Raw genomic sequence first — 15,232 nt, 5'->3', positions numbered from 1 at the left:
TCAAAAGTATAAACAAGAAAATGGCAATAAATACATATCTATCAACAACTGAATCTAAAAAACAAAATAAGTGAACAAGCAGAACAGAAACAGACTCATAGACACAGAGAATATTTTGACACTTGCCAGGTGGGAGGGGTGTTGGGAGGAAGGGTGAAAAAGGTGAAGGGATTAAGAAGTACAAATTGGTTGTCATAGTATAGTCATGGGGATATAAAGTACAACATAGGGAATATAGTCAATAATATTCTAATAATTATGTATGGTGTTAGATGGGTACTAGACTTATTGGGATGATCACTTAGTAAGTTATGAAATGTCTAGTCACTGGGGTGCACACTTGAAAGAAAGTCAAAAGGGTTGTACTAGATAGTCTCTAAGAAGTGTCTCAGTGCCAACTTAGGTGAATTAAACCCTAGTTTTGACACCCTAAAGGGTTATAAAGACTTTGAAGCATAGCTTTGTTTATAGAGCATATTGTTGGGCACGGCTGCAATGCATTTACTCCTTTATGGCCTAATAGGTAAGATGTTGACCTTGGGTTCAGCCCTCATGAAACCTGTGACCCTGGGTGACTCGCTTAAGTTATCTGAGCATCACTTTCATATTTATGAAATTCAAATAATACTAGAAATTATTTTATAACTTGAGATAATTCAAAGAGAAATTCTTAATCTTTTTTTTAATTTATTGATTTAAGAGAGAGAAAAAGAACCATTGATTTTGTTGTTGTTGCTCCACTTATTTATACATTCATTGGTTGATTCTTGTATATACCCTGACCAAAGATCAAACCACAACCTTGGTGTATAGGGACGACACTCTAACCAACCAAGCTACCCGGCCAGGTCTCAAAGAGAAATTTCTGACTAATAATAAATGCTCAATAAATTTTAGCTCTTTTTATTAAAAAAAAAAAAAAAATTATGCCCTGGCCGGATGGTTCAGTTCATTGAAGTATTGTCATATACACCAAAAAGGTTGCAGGTTCCATTCCCAGTCGGGACACATACTAGAGAAAACCGATCCATGTTTCTCTCTCACATCAGTGTTTCCCTCTCTCTCTTCCTCTCTCTCTAACAAATCAATATGTAAAAAAACATATCCACCCCGGCCGGCATTGCTTACTGGTTAGAGCGTCGGCCTGTGCACCGAAGGGGTTTGACTCCTAGTTAAGGACACCTGCCTGGGTTGCAAGTTTGATCTCGGCCCCTGCTGGGGCGCGTGCGGGAAGCAACCAATTGGCGTGCCTCTCTCACATTAATGTTTCTCTCTCCCCGCCACTCACTCCATCCCTTCCACTCTCTAAAAATCAATGGAAAAAATATGCTCCGGTGAGGATTAACAACAACAAAAAACAACATACCTTCAGGTGAAGATTAAAAAAACAATTTTTTTTTAGTTGTGCATAAGTGGGTGTGCACAGTTGAAATTTGTGTTGTTCAAGTCAACTGTAACAGTGTATTTCCTGAAGGTGATGAAAGGCGTAAGTTTTCAAATCAAGATGGCCCACTGAGCACCAAGAAGAACAAACAGCAACAAAGAACGACTTACACCTAGGTTATGATGAACTTGCAGGATACAGAGCGTAAAGGAAATACCAAGCAATTTTGTTTCATCTCCTTACATTTGTAAGTGCATTTTCCCAGGAAGATGATCTCAAACAAGCATTTCGTTCTCAAAAGAGCAACCAAATGGAAGCCTAAGGACCACTGCCCTCTATGAAGACAGTTTCTCCAAACAGGAGTCCTGGTGGGAAGTGCCTCAAACCCACGTTAAGACAGGAAAGAAAATGCCATGTGAAGACAGAGGCAGAGATTGGAGCGAGGCATCTACAAGCCAAGGAATGCCATGATTGCCAACTATCATGGGAAAGTGGGGGAGAGACATGAAATGGATTCTCCTTTAGAATCCTCAGAGGGAACCAACCCTGCCAACACCTTCCTTTCAGACTTCTAGCCTCCAGAACTGTGAGAGAATAAATTTCTGTTGTTTTAGCCACCCGGTTTGTGATACATTGCTATGGCAAAATGAGGAAATGAATACACTCCCCTAAGTGGAACTTTATTTTATATCAGGTATGAATTTCTGATTTTTAACATGAGTCAGTGGGAGTCCCAGCTTGAGTCTTGCAGGGCCAGGACTAGGGCGAGGCATGTAAGGTGCCCAAAATTTCAGGAGGCAGTCACTCCTAGATCCTTGTGAGTGCTTCCCAAAAAGCCAGGTGCCTGTGCCCGTGTAGGAGTGTGTGACAGAAGTCTTTCTTGAACACTTTATTAAAATCTTTGAGTGGTGCTTTAGAGCTGATTTTAAAATGTGGTTTCCAGCCACTTTAACCCAGGGCAGAGCAAACATTTTTCTCACCATCTCGGAATAGTTCCTCTTTACTTAATTAAGGTGAAGGCTGAGAGGTAGCAGAATATGTCACCCCAAAATATGACTGCAGGAGTTTAAGACATGCCACCCCCAAATTGCCTGCTTTGGTATATTGAATTTTGAGCTGAAGGCTTAAAAAACAGCAAATCGAGGGAAAGGCTTTCTCTGAACTCCCCTTATCTGCCTAAAGACAGATCCTCCAAAAGGAACCCAATTGTCATAGATCTTCTCCCAGCGAGTTTTACCAACCAGGGAAGATTGACTCGTCACAGGAGAGGAGACTGAAGATCACACCCAGACAAACTCTGCCACAAACTATCACATCTCCTATCTATTCTTCTAAGGGCCCATTTACCTTTTTTAAAAATAATTTTCTCTCCCCTAAGTGCCCTGTATCTTTCTCCCTTTTCCCTATTAAGATGGTATTTAATCTTGAATTCTAAGCCACCTCAGGGAGTCACCAATTTTCCCCTGGGTATTTTCCATGTTTACATGAGGTAAACATATTAATAAACTTCTGTTTGCTTTTCTCTTCTTAATCTGTGTTTTATTACAGAGATCTCAGCCAAGAACCAGGAGGGGTAGAGGGGAAATTACTTTTCCTCCCTTCAGAAGACTTACAAACTTGAATTCCCTCTTTCCCATCTTCCTCATGCACTCCCATCTATCAGTTAATCAGTTCTTTATCTGAGGTGCTGGGGATTAGTACCAAAGGTGGTGCGGGAGACAGAGCCATTAAAATTTTTTTAAAAAAGACCAGCCAGCATGGCTAAGTGGTTGAGCATCGACCTATGGTCCAGGAGACAGAGGTTAAATTCCTGGTCAGGGCACATGACTGGGTTTGGGGCTCGATCCCCAGCAGGAGGCATGCAGGAGGCAGCCGATCAATGACTCTCATCATTGATGTTTCTAACTCGCCCTCTCTCCCTCTCCCTTCCTCTCTCTGAAATAAATAAAAACAGATGTATCTATTTTTACATGTCTTTATTGGTTTCAGAGAGAGAAAGGCAGAGGGAGAGATAGAAACATCAATGATAAGAGAGAATCATCAGCCCTAGCCGGTTTAGCTCAGTGGTTAGAGCGTCAGTTTGCAGACTGAAGGGTCCTGGGTTTGATTCCGACCAAGGGCACATACCTTGGTTGCAGGCTCATCCCTGGCCCTGGTTGGTGAGTGAGCAGGAGGCAACCAATTGATGTGTCTCTCTCACCTCAGTGTTTCCAACTCTCTCTCTCCCTTCCGCTCTCTCTGAAAAGCAATGGAAAAAATATCCTCGGGTGAGGATTGAAAAGAGAATCATCAATCGATCAGCTGCCTCCTGCATGCCCCTTACTGAGGATTGAGCCCAAAACCCAGGCATGTGCCCTGACCGAGAATTGAACTGTGACCTCCTGGTTCATGGGCTGACACTCAACCACTGAGCCACACCGGCTGGGCAAGAATGGAGATTTTTAAAGAAGAGTCTGTAGAATGATCCTAAGCCTGACTCCTGGGATATACTAATACTAAAAGACAAACAGGAGAAGAAGATCCGTTAAGAGAGACAGGGGAAAAACAGTCACAGAATTAGGACAATCAGAAACCATCATTAGGTAGCTAAAGCAGAAAGGAACACAGGTGAGCAGAAATGCAGAGTCTGAGGTCTCACTCCATATTTACTGAATCAGAATCTACCCTTTAGCCTATCTTCAGGCCATACATATGAACAGTAAAGTATGAAAAGCTCTGGTACACAACACTGCTGAAGGACTGGCAGAGTAGACTTAAAATGGAGCTTCCAGAGATCACTGTAAGCCCTCAGAATTGTCATGCCTCTGCCATCACGATCGGGAAAGAAGCCCCCACAATCCACACCAGCAAAATGGATGCCTCACTTGTTGCCTCTCACCACTTAGTTTCATGTTCAAGTCTCATGTAAGTTCATTTAATTGTCAATTCCTAAATTACATTTGGGACTCCGACACTAACCACGGAACCACACAGCCCAGGGCAAGGGCACTGGTTCTTAACCTTTTGGCAGATCCCATGGGGAGTCCAATAAATTCCTGGACCATCCTCCCTACAAAAATGCACATTTGTACAACACCTTGTGTAACAATTTAAGAGACTGCGTGATGTTTCTTCCTGAAGACAATCGAAGGACTCAGGGATTCCTGCTTAAGAACCCCTGGAGTTGAGATTTTTGAGAGGGATTCCAATCCCCAGGCAAATAGCTCAGAGGAAAGGTAAAAACTGAGAAGTGGCCCTGGATTTGGCTCCAGATTTGATGCCGTTGGCAGGGGCAGTTTCAGTGAGGTGAGGTAAGGCAAAGCTAGTCTATAGAGTGCTGGGGGGATGGGAATGAAGACAGTGGAGGCAGCAAGTATTGTCAACAGTTTGGAGTAGTGTGGCACAGAAGATAGTGGTGGCCAGGAAACAGTGAAGGCCACTGTTGCCTTAGGGAGGGTTTTCCTAACTTTCCTCTAACTAGCCAGAGTGAGAGTGATCTGGGATATTGAACACCATTTAGTGCTGCAATCCATCTGGTTGCTTCGGCCTTCACTGCCCTGGAAATGCTAATGCTATCTTAGAAATGAGGGAAGAGTGGGAGCCTGGAAATAGAAAGGGTCTTTGAAGAAATGAAGGCTAGAGGATGATTTTGGCTTAGCCAGATTAGATGTTGTTAAGTCTTTTCTCCTTCAGACATTCCACACTAGGTTGCCTTAGAGCACTGCACCCTCTCTCACCGCCTCTGGGGCCGCTGCTATAGCTGGATCCCAGGCCTGAAACCAATGCATCTAATAGCCTCAGCACATCCGTGGAATTAACTTCCAAGCAGACCATAGCTTGTCCTCTGGAGAGGAGAGGAAAACACATCCTGTGTGTCTGGTTTATATTCTCACCGGGAAGCTATTTTTCGATCAGGCCTCTGTCTTTCCTGATGTGTCTCCATGAGTCTCTCCACCTGCACCTCCTCAACCCCACTCTGCTATCCCAGGCTTATCCCTTTCTTATCACCCTGAGCCCTTCCTTTTCATCACCCCTGAACACGTTAGTCACTTACATCTTCTCTTTCTTTAACATCAGTCATCCTTTCAAATGATAAAACTACCTTCCCAATCAAAGATTTATTGTGCAGGGAACCCTCCCCAGCTCCCCATGGTGCTGAAATTAGACAAAGGCTAGTCACATGTAGGAAACTGGAGAAGGAAATGGCTCAGATTTATGCCAGAGCCCCGGGGAGCAGCTCCTGCAGTGGTAGACTGTTGCAGAGTTGCTGACCCTTTGTGGGACCACAAAGTACCCATTTATCTCCTGTCTTGGAGGAAGTGAGGGTCCTCACTGGGGCCTGGCACCTGCCAGTTTGCTGATTTCTGGGCCAAATTATCAGGTTTCAATAGTCCCTTAAAGATCTCAGGGAGAAGTGAGGGTCCCAGGTCAGAGCCTGAGCAGGGTTTGTTCTCACCTCTGTGGCTCCCACTTCCTGGGACATGCTCCTGCTGCTCTGGAATGTGGCAACCTCCAGGAAGGAGACTGGGCTTACAAAGTGGAAATTGTCCAACAAAACTTGTAAACATCCCATCAGGAACCCTCCCACTTCCCCACTCTCAGGCCCCAGTGTTTCAAAACAAAGCTTAGCAGCCATAGAAAGCCTTTAGGATAGATAAGAGCTGAGCCAAACAGTTTCAAATACTGGTGGCCCTGGTTCTCTAGGGTGGCCTTACCCTCCTCCACTGACCAGAATTTCCTGGGTGAGGCAGAAGAATTCAGCAAAAGGAGTAAGCTTCACCTGGAATTTTAGCAGGGTGCCTAGAAAAAGAAAAAAAAAGGCACTCTGGCTTCTGAAAAACCTGGGTCCCAATCCTATCCCTTCCACTGACCTACTGTGTGACTTTGAGTACATCCCTTAACTTCTCTGAGCTTCCACTTATTTTCTCAACTGTAAAATAAGTGTGAAATAAAGTATGCACCATTCCTGCCTTTGGTAATTACTAACCTGCTTGGAATTAAGAGTCTCTAAATAACTTCTCGTTTATCATTTTCCTAAATTCTTTCCTCTCTGCTATCAGCTGTCCTTTCTCCTGTCTCATTTCTTTCCCCAGCACCTGGAAAGATTTCATAGGTCCCTGCTAGTCAAAGTTCCAGGGTTAGCAGCCTTACCTAGGAGCTCGTTAGAAATAGAGAATATTAGGCTCCATCCCAGACCCTCTGAGTCTGAATCTGCATTTTAATAAGACCACCCAAGTTTTTCTTTGTGCATATTAAAGTTTGAGAAGAACTTGCACTAGGTCACTCATTGTTTTTGTTACTTACAACATCACAGCAAGGGGCTTGCAGGAGGCAGCCAATCAATGACAATTCTCTCATCACCGATGTTTCTCTCTCTCTCCCTCTCCCTTCCTCTCTCTGAAATCAGTAAAGATATATTTTTTAAAAGAAAAACGTTTATTATAAGGGGCACTGGTTACATAAAGTTGAGAACTCTAAGGTGACTCATAGTACCAGCACATTATATGCTTGATTAATAGTACTATTGTTATCAAGGCTGCTATCACCCTTTGTCACCTCCAGGCACAATTTAGTTGAAGACCGTGGAGACCAGTGCGGCTGTAAGTCACTGGTGCGATTGGAGGGGGCACGGCCTGGAGCCAGTTCCCCCCGGCGTGGGTGGCGCTGAGTGACGCACGCTTGGGTCCCGAGAGACCATAGCTCCGACTCCGCGGTTCCCTCCCCCGGAACAAGATATCTCGGAGGAAGAGACTTTCTCTTGAGCCCTGGAAGCCGCGGTGCCCCCCCTGCAAGGTGCGAGGGCGCGGCTTCGTCAGAGCACCGCGGCATCCAGGGATTTCCCCCAAAGCCGGGAGGCTGGGCCAGACTTGGCTCGAAGCTGCAGAGCAGACAGGCGGGGCTGGGCTGCGGGGGGGCGGGGCTGGGCTGCCGGGGGCGGGGCGGGGCCGCCGGGGGGCGGGGCCGGCCTGGGAGACTGGGCGCAGAGCTCTCAGGGGAAGGGAGGAGACCAGAGGAGCGGGAGGGGGCGGGAAAGAGGAAGGAGGAAGGCGGTCGGGAATCGAGCCCTCAGAAGCTGACTCAGGCCAGTCAGGACAGCAGTAGGGAAGGGAAAGGGGATGCCGAGTCACCTCCCAGCGTGAAATTCTTTTTTAAAAACTGATTTTTATAGAGAGAGGAAGGGAGAGAGAGAAAACCAAAAAAACTCGAATTTTGTTGTTCCATCTATTCGTGCACTCATAGGTTGACTTTGGCATGTGCCCAACCAGTCGAACCCACAACCTTGGCACATCGGGAGGACACTCTAAACAACTGAGCTACTCCCTCTCCAGGGCCCAGCTTAAAATTTGGCATTCAAGACCCTTGCCTACTTCTTCATTCTCATCTCAAGCCATTCCCTGCTATGCACAGTACCCTCCCACTGAACTCCCTACAGACCCCTCCAAAGGCCAGGCTAGTCCAGGTCTATGGGCCTTTGGGTATACAGTTTTCTGCTTGAATTGCCTTCCCCTGGCTCATCTAGTTCCAGTTTTCCTTGAAAATATCACCTTCCCTTGAATATTCTCCAATTCAGGCATAATTTCTCTCGTCTATCTGCTAAAATCTGTAGGTGTTTGAGGTAGACTAAAATGGTCATTTATTCAGTACAGTGTTCCCAAACTTTAGTGTGCATCGGAATTCCCCCAGAAGGCTTGTTTAAACATGAATTGCTGGGCTCCACTCTAACTCTAATTCTAAGTCTGATTCTGATTCTAATTCTGGTCTGGGGTGGAGTCAAGAATTTTCACTTTCTGATCCCACTTCTAGGAATATATCCTAAGAATACTGAAACACTAATCAGAAAGAATATATGCACCCCTATGTTCATAGCAGCACAGTTTACAATAGCTAACATCTGGAAACAGACCAAGTGCCCATCAGTAGATGAGTGGATAAAAAAGCTGTGGGACATTTACACCATGGAATACTACGCAGCTGTAAAGAGGAAGGATCTCATACCATTTGGGACAGTATGGAAGGACCTGGAGAAACTTATGCTAAGTGAAATAAGCCAGGCAGAGAAAGACAAACATCACATGATCTCGCTTATATGTGGAATCTAAAGAACCTAATAAACTGATGAACAGAATAGATTCAATAACATTCATCAGACTGATGAATGTCAGAGGGATGGAGGAGGGCGGGTGGGTGGAGGGGGAGAGAGTAACCAAAGAATTTATATGCATATATGCACAACCCAAGGACATGGACAATGGTAGGGAGAGGGATGGGACAGGGTGGAATGGGTCATTGGGGAGGAAAAGGGACATCTGTAATATTTTAAACAAAAATAAAATTTAAAAAAAATAATAATTTTCACTTTCAACAAGTTGCCAGGTGTTCTTGATGCTGCTGGTCCAAGGATGACACTTTGAATATCACTGGTTTAGTGCAAGAAATTATCACTCCTGGGTATGATCAGTGCTTAGTTATTAATTCATTCAATGAATGTCTACTGTGTACCAGACATGGATCAAGTGTTGAGTATTCAATATAAGCAAAGCAGTCATAGTATGGTAAACAGATAAACATGAGCAGAGCAAGGACGATGGGCAGGTACAGAAGGTCACCACAGCAGAAAGCCCCAGGTGCCTGGCAATGGGAAAAACTAGGAAAACAAGGACCTCACCCCCAGGATGACTTTTCTTCCCCTAGCATATCACTGGTTCTGCAGTTTGGACCCTCCCCTGACCTTTCCTCCCTTGGCATATTGCTAGTTATACAGTTTTATACCCTCTTAGAGGAGGAACAAGGGGCTGGAAAATAGCCTCATATGACTCCCATATAAGCCCTTGCATGACCACTCCCTTAAGCATTGGGCCCTCAGGAAAATGAAGTTCTGACTCATATCCAATTATTTTAGGAACTCTGCTGACCACGGAGACAGAGTTTTGCTCAAACTAGAGATGACATGTAGGCCTTAGTTGTTATTTCAGCTCCAGCACCAGAAAAGCAGCAAAACCAGATGGAGCTACGTCATGGCTGACATCAGGACCAGATGCAATGACTAATAAACCCCTCTTCTAGCACCTGGAAAGCTGATAAATATTTTATTGAGATCCTTCCCTGAGACTTCCACTACAATTCTTGCCTTTAGAAAACTGATAAAACCCCTCAAGATAAAGAAAGCTAGCTCGGGCTCTCTCTGGAGCATGGCCACACCTTTCTTCTCCCTTTCTCAGGTGTATATATCTGCTATCTTTCTCCAAAGTTGTAAAAGTCCTGGCAAGACTTGCAACCATCCTGCAACCAACCTTGCCAGTTCTAAGAGTCCTGGCAAGACTTGCAGCAGCAGCTCATCCTGAGCTTACCCCCTGAACCTGTCCCCAAGGGCCCCTTTTCTCTGACTTTTCAGTAAGCTAACAGCAGCCCTGCCTTGGCTCACATCTGTCAGTGTGACTTTTATTTCTCTGTGAGCCCACCCAACACAGTATGGCTCACTTCTTTTCTATAACATTTCTAGAGAGCCAAAGAAGAGCACCACCTAGGTTATCTCCTGTTGCTTATTCTTTCCTAAGCCCTTCCTTTGTTTCACTGTCCCCAGCTTTAATAAACATACTCTCAAAATCACCTGTTGTCCAGCTGGTATTGGGGTAGATGGAAAGAAAAATCAGAGAGTTGCTTGGGTCTGGCTGGTGTGGCTCAGTGTTTGAGCCTTGACCCATGCACCAAGATGTCACTATATTTGATTCCTGGTTAGGGTAGGTGCCTGGGTTTTGGGCTCAATCCCCTGTAGGGGGCATGCAGGAGGCAGCCAATCAGTGTTTCTATCTCTCTCTCCCTCTCCCTTCCTCTCTCTCTAAAAATTAATAAAAATACACTTTTTTTAAAAAAAGAAAGTTGTTTGGTGAGCTAAATGTTTAAATAAAAGCATATGGTAGTCTTGAGGAATACTTTTTTTTTAATCCTCATCTGAGGATATTTTTTCCATTGCTTTTCAGAGAGAGTGGGGAGAAGGGGAGAGACAAAAAGAGAGAAACATCGATGTGCGAGAGATACATCGATTGGTTGCCTCCTTCACGTGCCCCGACCAGGGCTGGGGATGGAGCCTGCAGCCGAGGTATGTGCCCTTGGCCGGAATTGAACCCAGGACTGTTCAGTTCACAGGCTGACGCTCTAACCACAGCCAGGGCTGGAGGAATACTTTTTAAAACCATGGTGAGGCTTGCCCGGCTGGGCGTGGCTCAGCAGTTGAGAGTCGACCTAGGATCCAGGCGATCGGGGTTCGATTCCTGGTCAGGGCACATGCCCGGGTTGTGGGCTTGATTTCCGGTGGGGGGCGTGCAGGAGGCGGCCGATCAGTGACTCTCTCATCATTGATGCTTCTCTCTCTCTCTCCCTCTCCTTTCCTCTCTCTGAAATCAATAAAGATATATTTTTAAAAATAAATAAATAAATAAAACCGTGGTGAGGCTTGATGAAATGTGTCTGATCTATAGGAGAGACAATTTTCTCTAGTGACTAAAGTGGTTGTTTCTCTCCCCTGGAAAGCAGACTGCTTGGTGACCAGTTTGCTTTCTTGTCCCTGCTGTTCCATGCTCACTGCTTCCCTTTTTATTAATGCAGTGCCATTTTTAGTACAGGTAACTGACCAATCCAGGGTGGCACCAGCTGGACCAATCATCACACCTTCTCTGGGCATATTGACTTGGCATTGTGCTAGTTATCAAACTATTGCCTCTCAGCTCCAAATTGAACCTTCGTTGTCTGCTCTGCAAAAATGTAGCAGACCAGCCCTAGCCACTTTGGCTCAGTGGTTAGAGCATTGGCCTAAGGACTGAAAGGTTCCAGGTTTGATTCTGGCCAAGGGCACGAACCTCAGTTGCGTGTCCCAATTGGGAGGCAACCAATTGATGTGTCTCTCTCACATCAATGTTTCTCTCTCTCTCCCCCTTCCCCTCTCTCTGAAAAGCAATGGAAAAAATGTCCTCAGGTGAGGATTAGAAAAAAAATGTAGTGGACCATCTGAAAAATTTTTCCTTCACTAGCTGACAGATGTTAAACTTTTCAGTAGAGGGCGCTGGAGAGACAATGTAGGAGAGATTTTCCTTCCTAATTCTGGTATGCTCAGTTCAGCAGGCCCTGTAGTGTGTGGAACAGCTTGGACTTCCAGTATCCAGCTCCTGCAATGCAAGTGCCTTCTTTTGCCTCAGGTTCTTTCAGGACAAATGGCTTCTTTAGCATCCAGCTCCTACAATGCATGGTGGCCAGCATCATCCAAAGGCCAACAGCTTCCCCTGGCATACTCCCTACAGGTGGTTTTGTAGAGGAGTGACTCCAGTGAACACACCCCAAACACCATAGCAGGTGGATTTCCAGCAAATTCTGCCATTGCAGCACCATAGGGATTTCTCTACCATAGAGTGAACCACAGCCATGCCCTCCCCAACAAGGTCTGGATCTCAGCCATGGGGGTGGGGGTTGGAAGTCTCTGTCTTGAATGTTTTATCTCAGCCCCTGTGGGAGCAGCTGCTCCTTATAGCTGCTATTCCTATATTCTTTAGAGTTCTTTTTACTTTTTATTGGCTGGCCAAGTACCTCTGTTGCACAAACTCAAAAAGAGTCTGGAGGCTTTGGCTAGAAATAAATGATAAAGATTTTTTCAAGGGTCTTTGGTTTGCAAACAAGAAACACAACTAAGCAATATCCAGAGTGTTCCAAAAATGAACAAAAAACTAAGAGTTCTCATAGTAAAAAGTACATTCTTGAGAAGAATCAGTCCTGCATTCTTAGCCCCGGGACTGGTCTGAGATGGAAATCCTCTAGATAACAGATGGTCTAGATAATGAATGTCAGGTTGGCTGGATACATGACCATTCTTTTCTAAGTTCTTCGGGGGGTTATCAGAGGGTTATCTGGAGTTTTAATGTATATCTAGGCATTGGCACAGGACTGGAGAGTTCAGAAGATATAGTTCCTAGGCTAGTTACAACAAGAATAGAATCATTTTCTCATGCCTCAACCTACTTAATTTTAGTAATTTAGCAGCTTGATAATAGCGACTCCCTTTTATTTCTTCACTCTATTCCTCACCTGCCAAGTAAAAAAGGCATGAAACTTATTATTTTGATCTCAGTTATGTTAAATACGTACACACATATGCACAGAAAAAAAGAAAACTTGTGAGGAATTCACCAAAATGTACAAAGAGGTTGTCTTTAGTTGACGAGACTAAGGGTCGTATTTATTTTTTCATATATATTTCTTTCCAATTTTTCTACAATAAGCAAGAATTATTTTTGTAGCCAGATTTGTATTTATTTATTTTTAAGAGAACACATACGTCATGTTCTGACCACGTTATCAGGAACAAACCAGACTGACCTTAGCAAGTCCCAGCCAAGGATATGCCTTGTCCTGGCTAGTGTCAGGAAGCTCAGCAAACAACTCCTTCTGAATCGAGTGGGAGGTGGTAATGCAAGAACCCTTCCGATTAGGGCTTCCTGTAGGAGTGGGTTTGCTCCAGTGATTCCAATTGTCTTGAGCACCTAATGTGGAGATATGGGGAGTTCTTAGTCTTTCAGTCAGGGTTAGATTGAGACACCTGTAGTAAGACATTAGGAACCAAGTTGAGTCAGAACTATCCCTGTCCTTGGGGAACAAATATGGAACTCTACCACCAGTGACCTGCACTGAATGGTGTCCTTGGAGAGTGGAGAACACAATAGGGCCAGCTTAATCAGGACTGGCTGGAGACATGTAAGTTGATGTCCCTCTTCCCACCCAGGTGAGTATGGTCCTGCCTTTTGGCCTTTGCTCGGGCCTTTACCTCCACTTGAAATGCCATCTCTCTTATCCCATCTCTGTCTACCTGATTCCTGTCCAACCTACCTTTGAAGTATTTAGGTAGAATAACAAGAAGCCTTCATCTTGCTGGATTCAGGCACTGGATGCTCAGGGGCCTGGCCTCATCTGTCCTGGCCTTCTGGAGGGCCCAAACTGGGGGATGCATCAGACATACGATCTCCTGGGGTCAGGGGCAAAAAATAAGCTGAAAGGCATTGTTATTTCCGTACTTTGTTTTGTTTTGCTCTTGTAGGAGAGGAAAAATAATTTTGTCTCCACGCTTTTGAGTTCTTAGCTGAGATCCCTGTAATAAAAGACAGATTAACATGAGAAAAACAAGCAGAAGTTTTTAAACATATATACCTCATGTATACATGGGAGATAAATGAGTGACTCCCTCAGGTGGCTTAGAATTCAGGATTAAATACTATTTTAATAAGGAAAGGGGAGAGGGATGTAGGCCTCTCAAGAGAGAGAAAATGATTTTTAGGAAAGATGAATGGGCTCTTAGAAAAATAGATGGGCTACATGATGGTTTGCGACAAAGTTTATCTTCTGTGTGTGATGTCTACTTCTAGTCTTCTCTCCTGCGGTAAGAGTTAATCTTCCTTGGTTGATGATACCTCTGGGGAGGAGATCTATGACAAATGAATTCCTTTTGGAGGATCAATCTTTAGACAAAAAGGACAGTTCAGAGAAAGCCTCTCTCTACATTTCAAGTGCCTTCAGCTCAGAATAATCAATACAGAAGCCCCCCCTTATCTGTGGGGGTATGTTCCAAGACTCCCAGTGGATGCCTGAAACTGTGGATAGCACCAAACCCTACATATACTATGTTTTTTCCTATACATACATACTATGATAAAGTTTAATCTCTAAATTAGGCACAGTAAGAGAGTAACAACACCTAATAATGAAGCAGTACAATTATAACAATACACTGTAATAAAAGTTATGTGAATGTGCTCTCTCTCAAAATACCTTATTATACCGTACTCACCTTTTCACTTAAAGGAAGCACTTTATGGCTTCTCTTTGGCATATATGAACTGCCAGCATCACTACTCTTGTGCTTTGGGGCCATTATTAAGTAAAATAAGGGTTACTGAACACAAACACTGTGATACCTTGACAGTTGACCTGATAACCGAGGTGGCTACAAAGTGACTAATGGGCAGGGAGCATCCACTGTACAGTGTGGATACGCTGGACCTTAAAGGGATGAGTCGCACCCGGTGGGGCAGAGTGGGACAGTGAGATTTCATCACGCTATTCAGAATGGCACATAATTTAAAATTTATGAATTGTTTACTTCTGAAATTCTCCATTTAATATTTTCAGACAGCAGTTCACTGTAACTGAAACCATGAAAGGCAAAACTGCAGAGAAGTGGGGATTACTGTATACCAAAGCAGTAGATTTTGGGGTGGCATGTTCTACCACCCTTCATTGTGGTTATTGATGTTGTGGTTTCCTTCCCCTTAGTTCCCCCCAATCTGGGCTAGTCACCCTTCACACATCATAGCCAAGTCTGTGGAGAGAGCCTTTCCCTAAGTTCTCACCAAGGCCCCCGCCCCATGGCCAGCCTGCCTGGAGTCTCACGATAGCCTGCAAAACTCACCCCACCAGTGCCCAGGGCACACCCTGCTGGCAGGGGAAGAGAATGAAACCCTAGGCCACCTGCTCAGCCTCTAGGTGCGCTCACCCTGAATGTCTTTGCTTCCCGATGGCTCGGGCTGCCACAAACCCTCCCTGTACCAGTGTCGAGAATCAGTAGGAAGAAACTAAAAGCTCTGAATCCTGGGCTCTGTGGACCTGAGGCTGGCCACTTGCCCAGTCCAGAGGAAAATATCCCTTTCCCCCGTGGACCCTGCTCATTCCCTTCTTCCCAGTCATACCATTATGCCTACTCAGTCGTGGCAGACACCTAGGCAGGGAGGGTTACAGGTCCTCATAGAGAAGCATCTTACAGTGCTAGTATGCTGAGGAATAGGACAGTCATCACTCTGGGTGTTTATGCAAGAATTGTAAATTTAAAAATGAAGC

The 15,232-nt window shown here is 44.8% G+C and overlaps 1 protein-coding gene across 2 annotated transcripts in view; it reads right to left on the bottom strand.

Moving 5' to 3' along the window:
* Window positions 1–6,078: 6,078 nt before the first annotated feature.
* The window catches only part of BAG1 (BAG cochaperone 1), a 38,327-nt gene continuing 29,173 nt past the window's right edge, over window positions 6,079–15,232 (bottom strand). Inside the window, exons 8-10 of one of the 2 annotated variants that reach the window (XR_013999909.1) lie at window positions 13,232–13,367; window positions 12,725–12,888; window positions 6,079–6,163 (exon numbers count right to left, since the gene is read on the bottom strand). The gene's annotated coding sequence lies outside the window, so the exon portion shown is untranslated. Of the gene's footprint in view, window positions 6,164–12,619; window positions 12,889–13,231; window positions 13,491–15,232 lie in introns of those variants that run through there. The other variant, XR_013999910.1, reaches the window with a different exon arrangement.

This window comes from Miniopterus schreibersii (assembly GCF_964146895.1).
Source record: "Miniopterus schreibersii genome assembly, chromosome: 11".
Taxonomy (NCBI): domain Eukaryota; kingdom Metazoa; phylum Chordata; class Mammalia; order Chiroptera; family Miniopteridae; genus Miniopterus; species Miniopterus schreibersii.
This window is presented reverse-complemented; position numbering and strand designations above follow the sequence as displayed.